The following is a 19,602-nucleotide window of genomic DNA, read 5'->3' on the forward strand; positions in this document are numbered from 1 at the left end:
TAACATCATGCAAAGCAAGACACAGACAGGAAGAAGCAATTTGCAAATCATATGTCTAATTAAAAAAAACTAGTTTTCTAAATAAATAATACAACTCCATAAAAATAAGACAACACATTTCAGTTTAGGCAAAATATATAAATAGACTACAAATTAATATACATGAATGCTGAATAGGCACATGAAATGACACTCAACATCATTGGTTATTATGTAAATGTAAAGTAAAACCCCAGCACAGCCACTAGAATGACTATCACAAATGACAAATGGTACTGATTTTTCATGGGATTATGTGAAAGTTGGATCCCTCATGAATTTCTGATGAAAATTTAAATGATACACACTTCATGAAGATTAGTCTGTGAGCTTCTTTAAAAGTTAAACATAAAACTTAGTATATGACCTATCAATCATAATTCTAAGTATTTTCTTAAGAAAAATAAAAACATGTTTATGTAACTACTATATGTGAATGTTCAAAGAGACATTATTCATTGCTGAAAGCTGAAAATTATTCAAATGTCCATGAACCAGTGAATGGATACACAAAATTTATTTATACATATGATGAAATACTATTCAATGCTTAAATAGATTACTCATACATGCTGCAACATGAGTGCACCTCAATAAACGAGATGCTAAGTGAGACAAGCTAGACACACAGGATTACCTATTGCATAGTTCTATGTACATAAATTTCCAGAAAAGGCCACAAAAAAAAATAGAGACAGAGGACAGACCATTGGTTGCCTGGTGCTTGAGGTGGGAGACTTTATCACAAATAAGCATGAGAAACTTCTTTGGGTATACAAATGCTCTTTAATCGAACTGTGCTGATTGCTGTATAACTGTATAAATTTGTTAAAAAGGATTAAATATTAAAGTTAAAATGGGTGAATTTTAAGATAAGTAAATGATACCTCAATGAGCTCAAAAAGGAATAGTAAACTTACAGTAGACATTATTTGCTGTCATGATATTTTGTTCAGCATTTCTTCTGACCAAGCCATTTATTTAATGGCACATGAAGTGCAGCAAGGACTAATGCCTGGAATTTACAGGTGTTTACCAATGTCTGGCATGAGAAGATAGTGGAATTGCCTTTGGAAAGATAATTCATAACACTGGTTGGATTGGATATGGGAAGAACACATTGTAAGCCTGGATTGTTCCCCTTTTGATGTAGATACAGTGTTGTTTCTCTGATAGTCACAATTTACAGTTCCAGTAATCAAAAAAAGGGAAGGACTCTTCTGACCATTAAGGCTGTTGACCTACTAGTGTAATATGAATTTTGTATCCCCACAACTTCAGACTGTCTTGGTTTTCCCCCTTCAAAGAGAAAGTCTTCACCATGAGAAGCAATAATCGTCCTGTTCTCCTGATCACTTCCATCTCCTCATTTCAGTGAATCAATAGAGGTAAAGAAAAAGATAATAGACCTGGTTGCCTGCCTATCAGTGAGAAATAAGATGTTTGCTAAATAATGGAGGTGATAGAGAATATATGTAAAATGTAAGATTTCCCTTAGAGAATCTCATAATACTGCCATGTCCTGTTATTGAAGGTAATTACCAAAGGAATGTGAAATTGATATTTAGAAAATAGTAATTAAAAGTTACAGCTGAAACTATACGGTAAGTTGCAGAAACAAAAATTATAATAGTGATAAGTATTTTTTATTCCATATAAACATATATATACTATATATATAGCATTTTATCCTCTTTCATTCTCCTATTATCCAACATAAAATGCATTAATGGTAGTTAACTTTATGTATCAGTATTTACATGTTAGGGATTCAAAGGTGTGGAGAAAAATGAATATCATTCAAAAGTGACTTTGTATTCGTTTTTCAGGAAGAGGGTTAATTTATTTTTAGATGTCTGGGATACGTATGTCTTACCATGTTATGTGTAAGAAAAATTTACTTTTGTCTATACTTGAAGTTAAATACAATAAGGTAGTTGTGTATAGATACTAAGTTGACAAGGGATATTTCCAGGACTGATTTTCTTTGTGTAGTTCCAGATTGAAACTGGCCAACAGATGAATTCTGGGAGATATTTGGAAGGCAGAAGTAAGGGATAGTTCCTATTTATGCTTTGAAGGACGGTGGTCATTACACTGAAGCTCCTCACTTGCATTGTTACTGGCATGCTAGTTTACCTCCCAGTCATGGGACACACAGTTTAGTTTCTTTTCTGGGCAGATCTCCTCCTTCAGCTTTTCAAAGTCCCATACAAGTGTGTGTAGCTCTGTGATAAATAACACGTGTTTATTCTGCAAGACACCCGAATCACTGAGTTTGGAGGCAGAGAGGGACAGAGATGATTACCAGTTGTCTTTGTTATCCCAAATTTCATGCTCAGTGTTTGTTTCCCAATTGTTCCAGCTAATTTGTATCAACTTCAGGTTCAATGCTAGAGGCAAACACATCAAACTTAGGTTTATTAATAAATGTGCAAGACCTTATCTCTATAATGAATTCCTTAATCTAATCCTTTCTTAGTTGTGCTGATTGTGTGATCAGACCCTGAGGAACACACCATGTATATGTTTTTCAAGAGAAACAGTGGCCATGGCAAAAAAAAATAAAGAAAAAGAAAAAGAAAATGTCTTCGGGTAATCCTTGAGAGGTAGAAAAAAACAGATTATAAGGAGGCAAGTTTTTACTAAATAAAAGTTTCAAACAATGGCAATTAGACTGCTTAAAGAGAGAGTGGATTTCTCTGGTGATTAGTGATGTTGAACATTTCCCAGCTATTTCACAATGTTCAGTTGCCAAACCTTGAGTTCACCGGTGTTCATGACACACCACACTTTCCAGGGATCCTCTCAGCCTTTAAATAAACACACCGAAGAGATCTCGAAATAGAACAATTCATTCCTGCCCAATGCGGTATTCCTCTAACACACCTTTACCTTGGAATTTACATATTTGTCTGCCCAAGACTTCAAATCTTCTCTGTGATCTGAGGCTCTTTCTATTTAATCCTTCCTTGCCTTTCACCTTTCATAGCCGCTCCCTAATTGCTCCTACTTGTTCCCCTTTTATCCTTTAAGGGAATATGTCCTATTAAGTCTCTTATTTGTCTCATCCCATCTTACCTAATTCCCAAAAGACATGAACTGGCACAGGGGGATGTGATTTGAAAGTCTGTGTAAAGATCAATAACACCTCACACACTTTTTTATACTATCCCTATAAAAAGAAGAATTGAATTCAGGCATTTAAACATCCTCTTCTCAGCCAAATAAAAAGGAAATAAAAATTCTAATGGATTTCTAAATGACAAAGGAAAGGAAATCTAGTGTTTAGCGTGTTCCAGATTAATGGTTAGCTCCTTTCTAATTGCCCGATATTTAACAAAATGCCTTAATATCTTCTCACTTCTAAACATAAAATGACAATGAAAAACAACTAGATATTTTAGTTAATCCCTAGATTCCATATGGGTAGTCTGATCAGTTGGACTGAGGCAGGATAGGTAGTCAAGGAAATTACCATGTCCTCGGGATGCAGTGACCTTGGTAAACATAGAGCCCACATGACAAGCCTCAGCAGTCACGTTGTAATTGAGCTCACTCAAACAAACCTATCTTCAGGAGGGACTTTCCCTTCTAGAAAACATGTGCATTTTAATCTTACCTGTCCTCACACTGACCCCTTGTTCATTATAATAGTAAAAAAAAAACCCTGGCTGAAAATTTAAGATGCTAATGAGACGTGCAGTATGTAAACCAGCACGTACAGCTACTGTGTGTGTGCACGCAGAAGACATTCAGAAAATGACTCCTAGTTAACACTTCTCTCCACTTCCTTATGAATAGTAATGTAAAACTCCCATAAAGGGGGTTTCTCCAACAACAATAAATGCTGTCTCACTCTTACAAGCAGTCTGTCCTGAGATATCTCTCTCAGGGTGTACGGTCTATTGTGCACTTAACTTTCAAATATTCTGTTTCTTTTGCAATAATTTACTCTATACTATATTTCTTTTGCTGTGTGTCTCTTGTTTAAATTTTTTTTAAACTAAGAAGACAAGAACCAAGGTATCACATCAGTTGTTAACATGACCACTGTGCTATGAGGAAGTCCAAGGTAGCCACAAGGTCATACATACAATGACCTTGAGGACAGAGAGATACCTGCAGAGACTCAGCAGTTCCAGGCACCTTATCCTAGCTGCCAGCCATATAAGTCAAAACTCATCTTGGACATCCTAGCCCCAGCACACTGTTCATAAAGAGAAACTGAATACCCAGGTAACACTAAGATTCAAGACCCTAGGCTTATCTGTCAAGCTATCACAAGCATTTCCAGCCATTATACATGCCTAGCTGGGAACGCATGCTCATAAACAAGAGCTGTCTCTACCATGCCCTACCTTAATTCCTGCCCTATAAAATTATGAGCATGCTAAAATAGCTATTGTTTTATATCCTAAATTGTGGGATGATGTGTTTTGTAGCATATGCCCTTAAGAAGGGGACTAAATTAGAAATAGACTCACTGACTCCCACCAACTGAAAGATTATTCGTTCAGCAGAATCTTAACGGAACATTCACATCTGTCATTGATGTTTATATTATTCTGTTCTCTTGCTGCTAATAAAGACATACCTGAGAAGGGGTAATTTATAAAGAAAAGAGGTTTAATTGACTCACAGTTCCACATGGCTGAGGAGGCCTCAGCAAACTTACAATCATAGCCAAGGGGAAGCAAACATGCCCTGCTTCACAGGATGGCAGAAAGAAGTGCTGAGTAAAGGGGAAAAAGTCTGTTAGGAAACCATCAGATCTCGGGAGAACTCACTCACTATCACTAGAACAGCAGCATGGTAGTAACTTACCCCATGATTCAATTACCTCCCAGTGGGTGTCTCATATGACACATGGGGTCTATGGGAACAATTCAAGATGAGATTTTGGTGGGAACACAGCAAAACCATATCAATGTTTTTGTTGGTTAATATTTAAGAATAGTTCCAACTCTTATATTAACCCCCTGAAGCCTTCTTTTAATGTCCTCAACTTTTCTTTATGTCATATATAGATATCTTTAATGATATCAAATAAAGAACAAACTCTTAATGGTGGAATATCCATACAGCTAGTCTGACCAGTTGGACTGAGGCAGGATAGGTAGTCAAGGAAATTACCATGTCCTTATGACGCAGTGACCTTGGTGAGCATAGAGCCCACATGACAAGCCTCAGCATTCACATTGTAATTGAGCTCACTCAAACAAACCTATCTTCAGGAGGGATTTTCCGTTCTAGAAAGCATGTGCATTTTAATCATACCTGTCCTCAAACTGACCCCTTGTTTGTTATAATAGTAAAAAACAAACAAACAAACAAAAAACAACAACAAAAAAAAATCCCTGGCTGGAAATTTAAGATGCTAATGAGACATGCAGTATGTAAACCAGCATGTACAGCTACTGTGCATGTGCACGCAGAATATGTATTTAATGATCAATTGTTTAATTTTAGTAGGCTTGAATATATTTTAGTTCATAAGCACAGAAGACTGGAAATAAAAAAAAGCAGTCTAAAATAAACATTCAAAACCCTGAATTACAAATTTGCATTTTAAAACAAATATCCCAAAAAGCTGAAAATTATATAGAAAGAAAAGCCATTACCTACTTCCTTTTCAAAAAATAGAAACTTGTTGATTAATGCCATTTAAAGACTATGCTTCTCAGTTTCTTAAATTTGAGAAATCATTCTTAGAAAATCAAGGACCTCATACTAATATTTGTTATGTTTTCTCAGAGCACTTTAAATCAGTTTAAAATGACATTACAGTAAGGCCAAAAAAGATACTGTATTAAAAAAAAGGGAAGAGCTCCTTAGAGTTTAGATAGTCATTTATTTAAAATGAAAACATATATACACATTTATAATATGCAAACATGTATATTATATAAATATAATGTATTTTGAAAAATAATGTAATATAATAAATATATAAATATAATACATACAAATATTATACATACATAAACATATATATATTTATTATGTATCTTCAATATATCAACATTTTCTATGTGCCAAAAGTTTTAATCCTCAAAATATCCATACAAAGTAAGTTTTATGATCCTTTTCGTTCAAATGAAGGTGTTATTTCAAAGACCTACAGGATTCCACTCACTTCCATCAGCTTCTAAGAAGGAAATAAGTGTTTGGTGTAGATTATCTGCTTTTAAAATTTTAGAACTCTTCTTTCTGAGGCACTAGAGCTTTTTTCTATTTAAAAAAAAAACCTGTCTTCTAGTTTTTGCCAATTTAACCATTTGCAAAAGCATTTTTTGCAAATCCCAATCTCTGTTGGGATTGCATCTCCTCATCATTCTCAGCTGTAAGCTTAATAACAAGATCCTAGGACACAATGGTCAGAGGTATCTTAGGGTCCCCAGGTGACTGTAAAAGATGTCAGCAAGCTGTTAATAGAAAGAGAATATTATCCTCTTGCACAGTCATGACAAAGCTCTGCTTAGGAAGCACAGCTCAAATTATTTACTGGAATAGCTACAATATCTCAAATAACTTACACTTCTATAATTGACAGAAATCAATTTTGCATTTATTTCTCCTAGGGTCCAGTTGCAATCTGAACCAGAAACAACTATTTAAAAAAGTATCCATACTTTTCCGGCCTCAGTTAAAATTATGATTACTTTGTAAAAATGCTTAAACAAAATTAATAAACCTTTATCAGACACACTCTGGAATTAACTTGACATGATGCAACTAAACTGATTGAGTTAAAGTTGATTGTTGCCTCAGAATATAAGATCAGTGGTTAGCACATGTGCAAGATTTTTTGATAGTGTAGCCTGGCATTCATAACTGAGCACTTTAAATCAGGTTAAAATGGCATTGCAGCTCACATATATGACTCACATTCCAAGAAGCATGAGAAAAATGAAACATAACAATGGTTAAGCTGAAACTGCTACAGCTAAAAATATTTTAATGAATCTCTTATTTTGTGTAACATAACCTCAAAGATTTCAGAATTTTAGTTGGGGCTATTTCCTCCAATTGACTAAAAAAGCAATGCTATTATTTCTTACGACCATTTTCCACCTTTTCAAAGCAAAAGAACATGGACTTTGGACTTATTTCAGGCTCAGTGTCTGTTTTAGAGGTGAGACAATTTAAGAATCACTCCCGATTGGCTTCTCTCTGACAGAATGAAATCAATGCTAAATGACCAGCTTACACCAAGCTGACAGCCACAATCTAGTGGGCTGCGATGGGGACAGCATGAGTTCTTTCAGACCTGTCCTTGCCAGCTGTGAGGAAGCACACTTCCCGTGGTTCACTGTTATCCCTGAAGCCTTTTAAGAGTGTAAATGTAGGACCACAATGAGTTGAAAACTTCTATTTGAACGGATACCCTGGCAACTTGTCTTTACTAAATCTGGGTCAGACTTCTTCTACCTTTCAAAAGGGGCAAATTAACCAAAGATATTTTATTCTATCCATGATATATTGTTGATATTTAGAGTGGTTTGGATTCTCAATACTGGTCACATTTAAGCATCCTTCTCCATATGACTAGAGAGTTATTTTCATCATGGAAGATACATTGAAACTATTCACCCCATCTCATCTCAGCATCTACTTACTTAAAATTCCAAAATATCTCTGCCATGACTCATGCCTAACAGAGGTATGAAACAAGAAAATCCAAAGCAGGAAGCCAAGCTGCTACACTCAGTTTCTACACTTTATAGCTTATTTTGCCTAGTATAGTATTGGTATATGCTGTAATGTGCACATGCTGTTCCTGGTCTGTACGTATTATAAATTTTTTTTACCCATTAGCAGGAGAGAAGTTTCACACTGAGTTTTACAAATTCGGGTAATTCCAGTTACACATTTTTTTTTTTTTTTTTTTTTTTTTTGCCATCCCAGATACATCTACAAATGGTTGTGTACAGTTAAAGGCACATCTTTGTTCATCTTTCAGTGTGCAAATAGAGAAAATTAGGAAATAAATGTAAGCACAATTTGATCTAAGAACACTTGGGAAAAAATCCTTTACAATGCACATAGTTGATTCTGGTAATTTTCATAATGAAGTTATGTTTTTAGTGATAGGTTTAGCATTTGAACCAGGTAATTTGTTTCTATGAAAAAATAATACTGAACTGAAATTCTTATATCAACATCCTTGGCTTAAAAATAGTAATGTGATGCTATAGTTACCCATGAAGCTAATTCATTACTTTCTCCTTTGGGAAATCCATATTATAATTATTGTAACAAGGTCATAGCTAAAGATTAGACTGTAGCTAAATTATCTTATTAGATTGATTAAAGTAATTTTGATTTTGCCATTACTTTCAATAGCAAAAACTGCAATTACTTGTGCACCAACAAAGACAGTTCATTGTTGAATTTTCATTTTTAAAGTTGTTGTGATCATCACATTCTTAGAATTCCACCTATTAATGGCTTGACGGCAATGAGCAGAATTTGAATTGCCTTTGTGTTTTTTTTCCTCAAGAAACTGAAAAAAGTAGCTAATTTAAGTGCTTTCACCTAATTATAGTCAAAGAGATGGACTAGAAGGAGATATAAAGATAACACCAGCCTTACCAGTCTTCCACCAAATACAGGTTTTCTTCTCAGCTAGCACGTTTTATGTCAAAGGTCATGACTGATGATGCTATTTCATGAGTTAAATATGATAAATGATGTTCTTTTTAAAGAAACAATTCAGAAAAAATGTGGTCATTTTGTACAATAAAATGTTTTCAGGAATCTTTACACTGTAATTTAATCAAAGTGCCTTAGACCACTTTGGGAGACCGAGGTGGGTGGATCACCTGAGATCAGGAGTTTGAGACCAGCCTGGCTAACATGGTGAAACCTTGTCTCTACTAAAAATACAAAAATTAGCTGGGCCTGGTGGCGTGCGCCTGTAGTCCCAGCTACTCGGGAGGCTGAGGCAGGAGAATCACTTGAACCCAAGAGGGGAAGTTTGCAGTGAGCCAAGATCATGCCATTGCACTCCAGCCTGGCAACAACAGTAAAACACTGTCTCGAAAAAAAAAGAAAAAGAAAGAAACAGACAAAATAAAACTTAAAGTGCATTAGACATCATTCTGATTCTTAAAAATCAAATGTGTAAACAATTACTAATATAAAATAGTTTGCATTAATTATATATAGCATTTATATTTTATATCTATGTATCAATAACTATATCTCTTTATATATATTTATATAGGGCATGATATACATTTTAAAATTAATAGAGAGTCCAAAATATTAGAGGAATAGCTGTCTTAATTGACTAGGAATATCATACCAAATTATTACAAACTTAGTGACTTACAATAGCAAGAATGTATTCTCTCATAGTTCTAGAGGACCAAAGCCAGAAATCAAGGTGGTGTCAGGGTTACTTCATTCCAGAGAATCCTTGGGCGTATCTGTTCCACGCTTAGTTCTTGATGACTGTCAGCAATTCCTAGTATTTACTGGCTTGTGCATGTGTGATTCTAATCATTGCCTTTCTCTTCCCATGGGGTTCCTGTTTGTATATTTCTATGTCTTCTTTTCTGTGTCCCATTAGGATACTTTCACTGAATTTAGAGCCTATCCAAAGTTAAAGATGATATCCTCTAGAGATCCTTAACTTAATCACATCTACAAAGATCTTACTTCCAAATAAGTTCACATATACAAGCACCAGTTCTGGGGACTTGAATATACCACCTGAGGCATCTATTCAACACACTACAATAGTGCACAGAAGGACAAAATCATTCTTTATAAAAAAACAGCAAATTGGCAGGATGGGCTCACAATGCTGAATATCCATGTGTAAATTCTATTTGCCTGCAGAACTGCCTGCATTGTTTTAGAGCAATACCGAAACAGATTGTGCTTTTTTTCCCTTTATAATCCTGAATTCATTTCTAGAATTCCATAATGTCTGTGTTAGTCCATGTATTGCTGTAAAAAGTTACCTGAAGCTGGGTAATTTATAAAGAGAACAGGTTAATTTGGCTCATGATTCTGCAGGCTAGATAAGCATTGCACCAGCATCTGTCCAGCTTCTGGTGAGGATTTAAGAAGCTTACAATCATGGTAAGAAGCAGAGATGGAGCTGGAACATCATATAGTGAGAGAGGTAGCAAGAGAGAGATGAGGAGGAGATCTCAGACTTTTCAAACAATCAGATGTGTTGTGAACTAATAGTGAGAACTCACTCATCACCAAGGGAATGGCACTAAACCATTTATAAGGGATCTTCCCACATGAAAAACACCTCCCAGTAGGCCCCCTCCAACATTGGGAATGACTTTTCAACATGAGAGTTTGGAAGGAACAGAACATCCGAACAATCTCATTGTTGCTTTTGTCATTGTTCATTACTGCCTTGTCCTTGGACAATGCTATATACAATATGAAATCATGTAGCCCTAGAACTACACTAAATTAAATAACCCTATAGATAATCTTTTAAGACAATGGTGTTTAAGAATATAAAGGAATATTAACTTGTCTAAGGTTGCACAATTACTAGCAATGGAACCAAGATTTAAATGAATATCTAATTGGAGTCTGAGAGTAATCACTACAGTGTACTAGGAACACTTTGTGTTTACATTTCAGTGACATAAATAGCGTTTTGACTAAATTTTATGGCCTAAGAAAACAAAAAGTACATCAAGTACATTTTGTCATTAATTCTTTCACTCCTAAGGGGGAAAAAGAAACATTAAGCATAATTAAAACCTTCAAATTATTTATTTTCATATACGCAATCTGTCTAAAGAACCTTGTAAGTTCCCCTAAACCATTATGGATGGTGGTGGTACTACAATATGTAGGAGAAACTTATTAGAAAAGTGCGGAGGAACTGATGTGGCTATGCCTGCAAAAATGGTAGAATTAGGGAAAGAGACAAATCAAAGAGAGAATTTGGGGGTTTGATGAGATCTTCACTATCATTAGTCCCTGGAGACCTTTGAGGTTCACTGAACTCTAGTGGAGTTCATTGTCCTGCATTCAACTGCTATTGGCTGGCTTGCTGGGGGAGAATGGGATAAAATAATGTAGTGAGTGGTCTTTGCATCTAAAGTGCATTATTCTGATTTTTTTTTATTTACTAGCTAACCTGAAAAATATTAATATAAAAATATGAAATGTAATATAATATCCACTATTAGAATGTTGTTCCAGACATTGTTCACTACGTTTCATTGCATCTCATTCATAAGGAAGCAGGGTGAAAGAACATTTCTTAATCTCATTGTACCATTGTCCCATTATCAAAAATACCCTGAGATCTACTGAACAATAAATATGTTGATATATTATGTTTTCTTTCTTTCCTAGAACTTACATTTTACGTTTGCAAGTTTTTCAGTAATATTATCTCGGGCATGATTAGTTTTAAACTGTTCATGTCTGTTTATGCCGTTGACACTGATTTGTTCACACACACATTATTTTTTTTTTTTTTCACCTTAGTTTCAGTATTAGGCTTAGCCCCAGGAAAGAAGGGCAGGTATCTTGGATCCTGTAGTTCAAAATGCCCCATTCTGGCAATCCCTTCTACTTAGAGGAGGTAATCCAGAGACCTAAGGGGATATGGATACTCACAGTTTGTATTCGCCTTTAAATTTATGTTCCACTTACCTGGAACAATGAGATTTTCTTCCCAAATGATCTAAAGTTCATTTCCAAGGCATGTGCAGACTTTTTTCCTGCTCTACTTAGAGGGGGTAATCCACAGAGCTAAGGGGATATGAACACACACAGCTTGCATTCTCCCTTTTAATTTATATGCCATGTACTTAGAACGATAAGATTTTCTTCCCAAATGATCTCAAGTTAATTTCCAGGGCACATGCGGACTTTTTCCCTGGTCTATCATACGCAATTTGGATTATGCTCCAATGTGTGTGCATCCTTAGACTCAATGGACTGGCAAGGGAATCACTTATGCAGAAGATTGGACAGAGAGTGAACATCATGTTTAGGTTTTTCACAGATGTTTGTGTGAAGCACTTGCTGGTACAGGATAGTGCCAGGAGTGGGAGTAGGAGGACAAGTGTTAGCAAAGAATCTGGTGCCTAACATTTTTTGGGCTGCCATACTTGACGATGGAACGTTGAGCAGTCCAAGTGTACTAATTGAATATTTTCTTTGGTTCATAACTTTCAAATATTAGTGCATATGTAACATAGGCATCAATTTGTTCTTCTGGCCTAGTCTCTACAAATGTTAGAGAAGAGTTTGCTTATTATTGTGTGCATACTTTTATTTTCTTACTTATTTAGTTATTTATTTTTGAGACAGGGTCTCACTCTGTCACCAGACTGGAGTACAGTGGAATGATCTCCGCTCACTGCAACCTCCACCTCCTGGGTTCAAGCAATTCTCCTGCCTCAGCCTCCCAACTAGCTGGCACTACAGGCACGTGCCACCACGCCTGGCTATTTTTTGTGTTTTTAAATAGAGACAAGGTTTCACCATGGTGGCCAGGATGGTCTCCATCACCCAACCTCGTGATCCACCCACCTCAGCCTCCCAAAGTGCTAGGATTGCAGGTGTCAGCCACCGCGCCCAGCCTTTGTGCATATTTTTATGAACTTTATTTATTCCATAGAATAAATAAATAATTAAGATAGAAAATTTCCTCTGAGAATGTTCTTAGAAATAAAACCTTACAATGCATTCTTTACTATATGACATTCCCAAATGAATTCCACTTTGCAATCATTCATTTCCGAGTAATTATTTGATCTCACATCTTCAAGAATAGGAATTGTTATAAATCTATTTATGTGTCTTGTCTCTATCTAATAATCCATTTATTTATCATTGTTGTATCATCAAATGATCAGTTAATTTATAAACTTATCTAGGACAACAAATTATCTTCTTTATCTTTCTGAGATTTATATAAATTGATAATAAAACTTTATTTTTCTTTAATACAAGTTTGAATCTCACCTGTATATTTTTTTGCACAACAAATTGAAGAATCTAACATATAGAACCAGTAAAACATGCTGGCAAATTTTAAAACATGTTTCCCTCTCAGTTGGAAACACTGAATTTAGTAGTTAAATGACCACTTTCTATCACCAAAAGATTAAACTTTGAGAGTGAGGTTCCTCCAGTTTTAATATTGTGACCAATGGAAATTTCCTACTACACACTGTTCTGTTTCCAAACAGGTTTTTCTACTTTGTAGAGAAGACATTTTCGGAGCCATTGTTTATTTTTAATCTGGAAATATGGTTTTAAACATAGAAGGTTGCTAATTTCGATATGTTGTTTCTTCATGTGTTATATAACTGAATGATTAAACCAGAATAGTTTCATAAAATGCTCATAGTATATTTCCAAGTTAATATTCAAAAGATATTTTACTAAGGATGAATTTTCTTGAATATTTTTTCTTTTGCCTGACATCACAAAATCTACAAGAAACTGAGATTTTAAAACCATACATTATCTAAAAAATAATTATATATTACTGAAAGATTGTTGAAATTTTACTTGAGAAAGAATGCTAGTTTAATCTTTTTACTTGTAGATAGAAAGTAGAACAAAATTTAGACAAATCATGCTTTAAGCTACCACTAATCCAAATCATGCCAGAAAATATAGCATGTATAGACATTTATTAAAAAAATCAAATATTAAATATCATATGACTATAATATAGTTGAAAAATCAGGAAAGTCAATAGTGTCTCTCTAAATTAATCAATGGTTTAGTCTTCAGTACTTTGCTACTGGAAGATTACAATGCTGTGATATGTCTGGCCAAACAAATCTTATTGATTTGAGCTCTAACAAATTGAATTCAAAAATCATTTAATATGATATAATTCAAATAAAAGGAGAAGCTGATGCATTAAACTTATTAAAATATATATACATTTAAAATGAAGTAAATGTGATATTTGAAGTACATACGTGCACATACGTATATGCATACACACACAAATATATTTTATGTATATATATGCACATATATTTGCATAAACAGGCTTAGCAATATAGCTTTATAGAAATATAGAAAAATCACAGATTCTCACAGGTGAAAAGAACTGTGAAAGTAAGGCATTTATATTTGTCATTTAATATTTAAAAGATATTAGGTCAATATTCCTAATCTAGGAAAATGCTATGAAATGTATCACTAATTAGTCAAAATTTTACTAAATTTTTTACTGTGTTTTATGGAATATAAAACACTATGTATTTCAAACATTGTATGAAAAGATCACAAGCAATCTGTCAATTTTATATATATATAGGCTGATATTTAGGTCTTAGCTATCTTAATGCAGCTATATACAATGAACATATGAGCAGCTCTGTAAATTCATTGGTATTATGTACATTCAATTCATTTATTTATTCATTTCGCTGTACATTTGATAAATAACTTTAAATATACCTCTAAATTACATGTAATTATAGCTAGCAAAGATGTGGATAAGATTAGAATATGAGACTTGTGAAGAAATTTTAGAAAGAAATAATTATATTGAGTATCATTAGCCCATATTTATACATTTTTAAATATCATATTTACCAAACTGACAACCCCAGGACATAATGGCTTAGGGCTAAGTACTATTGTTTTCTAACTAAAATAATGAGGGAGTTTAAGATTCTTGTTTAGTGAATTATGCTGCAGTAGCTCCAAAATAGAATTATTATTAAATAGTGGTTACTTCAAAATCTATTTCAGGTTGGGCGCAGTGGCTTACACCTGTAATCCTAGCACTTTGGGAGGCCAAGGTGGGTGGATCACCTGAAGTCAGGAGGTCAAGACCAGCCTGGCCAACATGGTGAAACCCCATCTTAAAAAAATAAAAATAAAATAAAATAAAATAAAATAAATAATCTATTTCAGGGGTGTCATGCACTTGCCAGAGATGGGCTTCAATTCAGTCCTTAGCTTTCTAGTTGCAAGAGAGAAGTGAACAAACTGGTGTGTGTAACAAAATTCAGTGTCTATAAGAGTAAAGCAAATCTCTTTGCTCAGGAGAAATAGGAGAAATCCCAATAAAAAAATAAAATACAATTTAGAAACCAGAAATAAGTCTCCTCAAATAAAATATCCTTATTGCATTCTAATCATAAATAAAGTTTTTGGCTGTTTCTTTTAATAGCAATGAATATACACAAACTCCTAATTCAATAGCTGTAATTATTTGGGGAGAAATCGGAAAAAAAAAAAACAAGAAAACATGATATGATGCAATTTCTCACTTTTGTGATTGTCTGAACTGTTGAACAGCAGATTTCAGATTATGTGGAGGAGTTGATAAACAGACTAGCCTTGGAGAAATGCACCACAAATAGACTTCTGTTAGAAGGGCCTTAGATGGATAGATAGTGGGCAGGAGGGAATTTAAGATTGTATTCCCTGGTAAGTAATTGGAATAAAGCAATTCTATGCTGGCAGATAAATATTGACCTAAATCCACTAACAGACAGTCAAGCTTGGAATAGAGCTGACCTTCTCTTATGGAAATTAAATAGTCTAGCCAAGATGTGTGCCTGAAAGAAAAGCTATCTGACACTGGTTCAGTGGTTATTGGAGTGAATGCCTGCAAGCAGAACCAAAATCTCCTGAAAATTCCTTCTAATCCACCACATTGCACAGATGAATGAGGGACTGAGCATTCAAAGGTTTTCTATAGATACCATAATCACAACCATTTTAACTAAAAAAGTTTTAAGCCATATGCAATCATATAGCTACTACTTTGGCCACTAAAAATAAAATAAAAATATAAGTACCCACTTAGTGCTTATGATTGAAAAATATTCTTCTTATGCTATAACTTATTATCTAATATAAGACATCACAGATGTTTATTTTATTTTACCACACCTTTCCATTGCAAATGTCATACCAAGTTATAGGTACAAACCAAATTACCACATGCGTGTGTGTGATTATAAAGATTGGCAGCAGTCTTAATAAATAAGTGTAAACTAAAGATCTAGAGTAGTTTATTTGAAGTCCTTCTCTCTAGTAATGATAAAATAGGTGTGCAAGCTAGCAGTTAAATATATTTCTTGAGTCATCAAAATATTTTAGATTAATATCAGATATTTATGTTTTCTCCGTAGCCTCAGCACATGTAGACCATATACTTAAAATGCCGTTTAACCACTTAGGAAACCTTCCTTTAAAGCCAACTTTAGAGAATATCCTTCCCACCATTTACTTAACAGTAGATTTCACTAACCATCTCTTTCTGTAGTAATAAAATAAATAGTTTCTGACAGAATTGATAATAATGAAGTGACAGAGAGGGAGTAAATCAGGCTATATATATAGCTTATGTTCAATTCAAAATGTTTATTTGGGTACACCTAGAAATATTGCTGTTAAATTTCAAATAATAAAATTATAGAAAAATGAGAAGTAGGTAAATCTCATTCACTGAAAAAATTATTTAAAGGGACTTCAAGATTATAAAATATTTAAGAAATATCTTAACATGCATTTTATAGTATACCCAGCAACTGCAGAATGTGTATAGTATTGAAGGTCACATTGAATATTTATCAAAATTCAAAATATGATTTACTGTAAGACCAAAACACCATTCAAAGGATTGAACATCTTATAAAACATCTTCTCTAATCACAATGGAATTAAGATCAAAATTCAAAACTAGGCAATTAAATACTACCTTTCTTAACAACCACTTAAAGAGAAAATCTCAAATAAATGTAGAAAATAGGTTAAGTAAATAATAATAAAAATATAACACAGCCAGGCATGGTAGTTCACGCCTGTAATCCAAGCACTTTGGAGGCCAAGGTGGGTGGATCACCTGAGGTCGGGAGTTCAAGACCAACCTGACCAACATTGTGAAACCCCATCTTTAAAAAAAAAAAAAAAAAGAAGGAAAAAATATATATATAACACACCAAAGCATGTAAAAGACACAAAGCCCCATAAGTAAAAAGTTTTAAAAACATTAATAAAAAATTTCAACAAAATTGTACAAGAAAATAAAAACCTACATTAATTTGATGAACTATATGAATACATACATACAAGAATTTCAACAAACTCTTACAACTGCAAAACAAAAGAAAAAAAAACACCCAATAACAAAACTTGGCCAAAAAAGACCATTCTCCATAAAAGATATATGAATGGACAATAGGCACATGGAAAGCTCTTCAGTTTCAGCAGTCCTTAGAGCAAGGCAAATCAAAACCACTCCATACCCACTAAGATGACCACAGTTACACATTGAAAAACAAAAAGGAAAATAAGAGTTGGTGTAAGTATTGAAAAATTGGAACCATCTCACGTGGCTGGTGAGAATGTAAAACGGTACAGCCATTTTGGAAAACAGATTGGTTGTTCCTCAATAAAGTTAAAATAAAATTACCATATGGTCTAGCAATTCCTCTTGTAGGTAAGCCCAAATGAATTGAAAGCAGTTGCTTAAACACAAACTTGCACTTGAATACTTACAGCAGCAGTATTCACAATAGCTAAAAGGCAGAAACAGCTCAAATGTTCATCAATTGGTGAATGGATAAACCAAATGTGCTATATCTATACGCTAGAATGGTATTCAACTCTCAAAAAGAATAAAATACATATACAGGATACAACATAGATAATCCTCAAAAACATTGTGTTAAGTTAAATCTACTAGAAAAAAAACCTGGCATAATGATGCTATCATTTATAGAAAATATTCATAAAAGGCAAACTCATAGACAGAGAGAGCAGATTAGTGACTGCCAGAGGCTTAGGGAGGAGCAAATGGGAAGTGACTGCTGAATGGGTTTTGGGGTTTTTTTGGAGGGGTGATTAAAATGCCCGGATCTAGATAGTGATAATTGTTGAAAGACATTGGGAATGTACTTAATGCCACTGAATTGTAAACTTTAAAATTCTTAAAATGGTAACTTTTATGTAATGTGTATTTCACCACGATAAAAAAGTTTGAGTACTCCTACATTTGTCACAAATCTTTCCTCAAAGAAAATCCAGCCCATAACAGATCCAGTGGTGAATTCTTCCAAATATTTAATGCTTTCATTGGAAAAAAGATAGGGTACTCTTTCCAACTTATATTGGAGGCCAACATAACGTTTATAGACAAAAACTGGAAAGTTATTCCAGGAAGCTAAAATTATGAAACAATGTACTCACATTAATGTATGTGCAGCACAAGTGAAATAATATATATCTTTAAAAACATAATACCAAAAGATCAGTTTACATTTATTCCATGAAATCAAGGTGGAGTTACAGTTTAAAAATCATCACATTAACAACAACAACAACAAAAAAGGTCAAAATGTGATTATATCAACAAGGGAAAAAAATGGATAGAGTTTAACAGGCATTCACTTAAGAATAAAAACAGAAAACAAAACTTGGATGGAGCTGGAGGCCATTATCCCTAGCAAACTAACACAGAAAGAGGAAACCAAATACTGCATGTTCTCACGTAAAAGTGGGAGCTAAATGATGAGAACTCATGAACACCTGAAGGAGAATAATACACACTGGGGCCTCTTGGATGGTGGAAGGTGGAAGGAAAGAGATGATCAGAAAACGTAACTAATTGGTACTAGATTTGATACCTGGGTGAATGCAATAATCTGTACAACAAATGTCCATGACACAAGTTTACCTAAGTAACAAACCTGCACTTGTACCCCAAATTTAAAATAAAAGTATTTAGAGAAAGAAAAAAGGAATAGAGTAGTAGTATTTGATTCAAATAAAGGGTTGTTTACCAAAGTGTACAGGAAACATAAGCAATGGAAAAATAAAATCTTCCTTTCCTTTTGTAAAGATCTGGAATGAGACCAAGATGCTCTCTAGAACCATTTCTCCTCACAATTATACTGGAGAACTTAGCCAAGCTAATCACAAAATAACAAGCAATTGTAGGTTATAAAATGGAATAAGGAAATAAAACTGGCATTACTTGCAAAGAAAATGACTATATATTTTGAAAACCCCAAAATCTACAGATAAACTATTAGAATTGACAAGGAAATTTAGCATCCTATGAAGCTGATATACAAACATCAATCGCTTATTAACATAAGAGCAACAAAGAAACAGGAAGTGAAAATTATTAAATGGTACCATTCACAACATTATACACAAAATCAAATAACTGTAACAATGTAAGAAATCCACAGACACATACACACAAAATAATCATTGAAAAAACTTTAAGATTTATATCCTTAATCTTATAAGGGGATATTCTCTGTTCTTATATTGGAAGACTCAATAATGTATATATATAAATTATTGTTATATTAATACTAGATAAAAATTAAATCTAATCATGATAACAGCAGCTTCATGTGTGTGGTGCATATATGTGTGTGTATGAGAGAAAGAGAAAGAGAGAGACAGTAAGAGACAGAGAGAGAATTTGTAGTGTGATTTAAAAATATATTTTGTATAAAGACCTGAGGACAAAAACATTATTTAAACTAGAACAAATTTGAAAGAATAATCTGATGAGATATTAAGAATTATTATGAAGCTACCATACATTTG

The sequence above is a fragment of the Aotus nancymaae genome, unplaced genomic scaffold, assembly GCF_030222135.1.
Source record: "Aotus nancymaae isolate 86718 unplaced genomic scaffold, 86718_ANA_hifiasm-v0.15.2.pri h1tg000014l, whole genome shotgun sequence".
Lineage (NCBI taxonomy): Eukaryota > Metazoa > Chordata > Mammalia > Primates > Aotidae > Aotus > Aotus nancymaae.